General features: G+C 38.7%; 1 pseudogene; it reads left to right on the top strand.

The window, feature by feature from the left end:
* The first annotated feature begins 821 nt into the window (after positions 1-821).
* LOC139185305 (U6 spliceosomal RNA) lies at positions 822-883 on the top strand (annotated as a pseudogene).
* The last annotated feature ends 5,239 nt before the right edge of the window (positions 884-6,122 follow it).

Below are 6,122 nucleotides of genomic sequence, written 5' to 3'. Positions count from 1 at the left end.
CCAATCCCTCCCAGCATCAGAGTCTTTTCCAATGAGTCAACTCTTCGCATGAGGTGGCCAAAGTACTGGAGTTTCAGCTTTAGCTTCATTCCTTCCAAAGAAATCCCAGGGCTGATCTCCTTCATAATGGACTGGTTGGATCTCCTTGCAGTCTAAGGAACTCTCAAGAGTCTTCTCCAACACCACAGTTCAAAAGCATCAATTCTTCGGCGTTCAGCTTTCTTCACAGTCCAATTTTCACATCCATACATGACCACAGGAAAAACCATAGCCTTGACTAGACGGATCTTTGCTGGCAAAGTAATGTCCCTGCTTTTGAATATGCTATCTAGGTTGGTCATAACTTTTCTTCCAAGGAGTAAGCATCTTTTAATTTCATGGCTGCAGTCACCATCCGCAGTGATTTTGGAGCCCCCAAAAATAAAGTCTGACACTGTTTCCACTGTTTCCCCATCTATTTCCCATGAAGTGATGGGATCAGATGCCATGATCTTCATTTTCTGAATGTTGAGCTTTAAGCCAACATTTTCACTCTCCACTTTCACTTTCCTCAAGAGGCTTTTTAGTTCCTCTTCACTTTCTGTCATAAGGGTGGTATCATCTGCATATCTGAGGTTATTGATACTTCTCTCGGCAGTCTTGATTCCAGCTTGTGCTTCTTCCAGCCCAGCGTTTCTCATGATGTACTCTGCATAGAAGTTAAATAAGCAGGGTGACAATATACAGCCTTGATGTACTCCTTTTCCTATTTGGCACCAGTCTGTTGTTCCATATCCAGTTCTAACTGTTGCTTCCTGACCTGCATGTAGGTTTCTCAAGAGGTAGGTCAGCATGGCCCCTGCGCAAGGATGACATGCAAATTCGTGAAGCATTCCATATTTTTGTTTAATGTCTTATGAGATTTTCATGAACAATCCAAGCATAATTGTTAAGAACACGTGTATTAAGTTCATGTAAGTGGAATAAAAGTTTTATGAATGGAAAAAAAAAAAAGAGGTAGGTCAGGCAGTCTGGTATTCATCTCTTTCAGAATTTTCAACAGTTTATTGTGATCCACACAGTCAAAGGCTTTGGCATAGTCAATAAAGCAGAAATAGATGTTTTTTCTGGAACTCTCTTGCTTTTTCCATGATCCAGCGGATGTTGGCAATTTGATCTCTGGTTCCTCTGCCTTTTCTAAAACCAGCTTGAACATCTGGTTGTTCACGGTTCAAGTATTGCTGAAGCCTGGCTCGGAGAATTTTGAGCATTATTTTGCTAGCATGCGAGATGAGTGCAATTGTGCGGTAGTTTGAGCATTCTTTGGCATTGCCTTTCTTTGGGATTGGAATGAAAACTCACCTTTTCCAGTCCTGTGGCCACTGCTGAGTTTTCCAAATTTGCTGGCATACTGAGTGCAGCACTTTCACAGCATCATCTTTCAGGATTTGAAATAGCTCCACTGGAATTCCATCGCCTCCACTAGCTTTGTTCATAGTGATGCTTTCTAAGGCCCACTTGACTTCACATTCCAGGATGTCTGGCTCTAGGTGAGTGATCACACCATCATGATTATCTTGGTCTTGAAGATCTTTTTTGTACAGTTCTTTTGTGTATTCTTGCCACCTCTTCTTAATATCTTCTGTTTCTGTTAGGTCCATAACATTTCTGTCCTTTATCAAGCCCATCTTTGCATCAAATGTTCCTTTGGTAGCTCTGATTTTCTTGAAGAGATCTTTAGTCTTTCCCATTCTCTTGTTTCCCTGTATTTCTTTGCATTGATAGCTGAGGAAGGCTTTCTTATCTCTCCTTGTTATTCTTTGGAACTCTGCATTCAGATGCTTATATCTTTCCTTTTCTTCTTTGCTTTTCACTTCTCTTCTTTTCACAGCTATTTGTGAGGCCTCCCCAGACAGCCATTTTGCTTTTTTGCATTTCTTTTCCATGGGGCTGGTCTTGATCCCTGTCTCCTGTACAATGTCACAAACCTCAGTCCATAGTTCATTAGGCACTCTATCAATGAGATCTAGTCCCTTAAATCTGTTTCTCACTTCCACTGTATAATCATAAGGGATTTAACAAGAGATGGGCAAGAGTGAACATTGACATTCTAGGAATCAGTGAACTAAAATGAACTGGAATGGGTGAATTTAACTCAGATGACCATTACATTTACTACTGCGGGCAGGAATCCCTTAGAAGAAATGGAGTAGCCATCATGGTCAGCAAAAGAGTCCGAAATGCAGTACTTGGATGCAATCTCAAAAACGACAGAATGATCTCTGTGCGTTTCCAAGGCAAACCATTCAATATCACAGTAATCCAAGTCTATGCCCCAACAAGTAATGCTGAAGAAGCTGAAGTTGAACGGTTCTATGAAGACCTACAAGACCTTTTAGAACTAACACTCAAAAAAGATGTCCTTTTCATTATAGGGGACTGGAATGCAAAAGTAGGAAGTCAAGAAACACCTGGAGTAGCAGGCAAATTTGGCCTTGGAATATGGAATGAAGCAGGGCAAAGACTGTTAGAGTTTTGCCAAGAAAATGCACTGGTCAAATAAACACCCTCTTCCAACAACACAAGAGAAGACTCTATACGTGGACATCACCAGATGGTCAACACCGAAATCAGATTGATTATATTCTTTGCCGCCAAAGATGGAGAAGCTCTATACAGTCAGCAAAAACAAGACCAGGAGCTGACTGTGGCTCAGACCATCAACTCCTTATTGCCAAATTAAGACTTAAATCGAAGAAAGTAGGGAAAACCACTAGACTATTCATGTATGACCTAAATCAAATCCCTTATGATTATGGTAAACAAGAGAACATAGCAATTAATCCAGTCCTAGATAATTATTAATCTCTTAATCTGTCTGGCATATAGCTTCTACCAAAATCCTGGTGAAAAAAGAGGACATTTTCAGAAGCTAATTTAGGACATAAATTATATGGTCACCTTTCTAAGTAATTTACATGCAACATTTGGATCAAATTCTGATATGAAGGCTACATATTTCAGTTTCAGTGCTTGAGTATATAATAGATTCACCTTCACTGGACTGTATTCTAATGCACAGCTTTGGACTTCCCAGCCAAGCCACTTAGAACCAGAGCTGGATGTGTTGTAACACTGCTTTCTTGAACATTCTGCATTGTTTCATTCTATAGCTTCAACTTCATATCGCAGGAGAGAATGCACATAAGCATTAAGGATACCTGAAGCCTTAGTATGATTGAGGAATGAATATACTTCTCTCTCTCTCATGTAAAGAAATTTATGATATAACAGATTTGCCTGTTCACTCTAAGAGGCATTGTTGTTTAGTTGCTAAGTCGTGTCTGACTCTTTTTGTGGCCCCATGGACTGTTGCCCACCAGGCTCCTCTGTCCATGGAAGTTTCCAGGCAATAATACCGAAGTGGGTTGTCATTTCCTCCTCCAGGGGATCTTCCCAACCCAGGGACTGAATTCACATCTCCTGAATTGGCAGGCGAGTTCTTTACCACTGAGCTATCTAGGAAGCCCATAGTTAGGCTTATATCAATGCTAAGTTAATATCATATATGAAACGAGTCGCCAGTCCAGGTTCGATGCACGATACTGGATGCTTGGGGCTGGTGCACTGGGACGCCCCAGAGGGATGGTACAGGGAGGTAGGAGGGAGGAGGGTTCAGGATGGGGAACACGTGTATACCTGTGGCGGATTCAGGTTGATACATGGCAAAACCAATACAATATTGTAAAGTTAAAAAATAAAATAAAAAATAAAAAAATAAAATTTAAAGAGTAGTGTAATTGCTTTTCTTCTTTTATTTCTGTTTTCTCTTTTTTCAATGTTTTTATTTGTATTATGCTATTCTTTGCCAATAACTTTCTTCAAATGTTTTATTAATAGTGAGAAAACAGAAACATATGAAAAATAATTTGGTTTTTAAAATTTACATCAAAACTGAGAACTGTATGAAGTTAATTTGCTATCTCCTAAAGGTTCAATCCCATATATGCCTCCAAAGAAAGAGAAGGTCGCACCCATCTGACCTGGAAGTATGTAGTGGCTACCCTAATTCTAATCACAGCCATTATCAAATGCTGAAAAATCTTGCTTGTAAGAGACAAAAAATGATTAAGGACTTGTTTCTCTGAATAGTATGTGAGATTTTGGGAAATCTAAAGGCAGTTACAATTGTCAAATAACTGCACACATAAGGGCTTATGAAATTGTATTCAAGTCTACCCAAAGTTTTAACATATACCTTGACACTATTTCTGTGGACTTAGGAGTAGGGTATGGAAAATTCTGGTTTGTTATTTTGTCTAAGTTTTATGTACAAAGGGAGATGAAAAATGGCTTGGTTCACATACTCTTGTCCATTGTTTTTTCTAAATTCTAATATATTTTATATGCTTCATTTGTGATAAAAGAACAAAAGGAAAGCTTTAGTTTCATGCTAAAAAAGGGAATTAGACTTGGATTAGTTTGTAAATAGAGACTTTTTCCTTTTTAATTTTTAACAAGTTTACAATGACTTGCTTCATCCCGTAGAGTTGGTCTAATAATGATACATTTTTAAAAATCGTCTTTACAACTTGTCATCTTTACATCTTGTCAATTGTAAGATTGTTCATTTTACAATTTCTGATGAAGTTAAATAACTGAAGGAAAGAGCACACGGACAGTTGATCTGACTGCCTTTCTAGAGTCAGGGTCTTTCACTGTGGGGCTTTCCCATATTGGCATATTCATTAGGACTGAGACTTGTAGAAAGCACAGCATAGAGCAAAAAACCTGGGATTATTTGACCACAGGCTGATATAACCAAGAGACAAGCCCTTAGCTTGCAACTTCAGCTCTTGGCTTGACACCTTCCTTCTGCCTTTTCTTTATGCTATTCCTGTATGCTTATTCTTTGTGACAAATCCTGTCCTTGCAAATGAGTGCTGAGCACTTTACAAGAGGAGCCAGCAACCAGCTAGTGAAGCGATTTTTAAATACAAAGCCTGACAATTTATTTTCAGAACCATCAACTAAGCCCCACTCTATATGACAAAATAACCCTAAGAGAAACTTTTTTCATTATCATTGTCAGACCTTGAAGCTAAGTGTTTAGATTTCTTACATATGGTAGTCTGTAAAGCTTAAGGCCATATTTAATTTTATTTAGGAAAAATTAATGTGCCATTTCTGGCTCCTAATTATTGAATTTAGACATATGGTTTTAAACTTTGAGACACATCTGAATTTAATTCCTTTAATAATGTATGTGTGCGCACACAAGCATAAGACAACTTGGGTGCATTCTCAATAATACAGCAAGACATATGAAAATAGCAAGTTGACTGAAATGAGTGGGGGAACTGTGGGTCCTGATTGCTCTCAAGCTTATCACTGAACAAACCTGAAGAATTTGTAGAAAGATTCTCACTTAGATGCATAGCTTCCTGTGTTCTTCCTGACATAATTATGCCAATTTATCCAGAAGTCTATCTTCTTCTACTGAGCAATTAATTTCTGGAGCATGTAAAGTGTTCAAAGAGGAAGTGGGAAACCTCCTTCAGTCCCACCCAGCAGTTGGAAATTGTAGTCAGAAGACACTAAGAAATTAGGCAACACAGAAAAAGAGTTTTTACACAGAATGATTGTTTTTAGGAATTTATATAAATATTATAAACAAAAAGGATGATTGGAGAATTTTTAGTATTTGTCAACAATTAAAAACCACATCATATCCAATGATAAGGAACCAGCACATGTATCGATAGGGAAACTCCATTCCCTGCTTTTCTGTGTAAGATTATCTATTTCCTGAATCTCATATTCTTCTCTTTTCTAGTTTTACTGGATCCAATCTTTCAGAAGCTTCTTGAGAAAAAATGTAGCTCGTGCAAGTGTGCTCAGTCGCTTTAGTTGTGTCTGACTCGTTTGTGACCCATTGGAATGTAGCCCGACAGGTTCCTCTGTCCATGGGATTTTCCAGGCAAGAATACTGAAGTGGGTTGCTGTTTCCTCCTTGAGGGTATCTTCCCAACCTGGAAGATCTTCTTCCTGACCTCTCCTGTGTCTCCTGCATTGCAGGTGGATTCTTTATGTACTGAGCCACCTGAAAAGCCCCAAAAGATGCAGAGATGGGAGCAAATAAA

The sequence above is a fragment of the Bos indicus genome, chromosome 1 (assembly GCF_029378745.1).
Source record: "Bos indicus isolate NIAB-ARS_2022 breed Sahiwal x Tharparkar chromosome 1, NIAB-ARS_B.indTharparkar_mat_pri_1.0, whole genome shotgun sequence".
In the NCBI taxonomy this organism is placed as follows: Eukaryota; Metazoa; Chordata; class Mammalia; order Artiodactyla; family Bovidae; genus Bos; species Bos indicus.
This window is presented reverse-complemented; position numbering and strand designations above follow the sequence as displayed.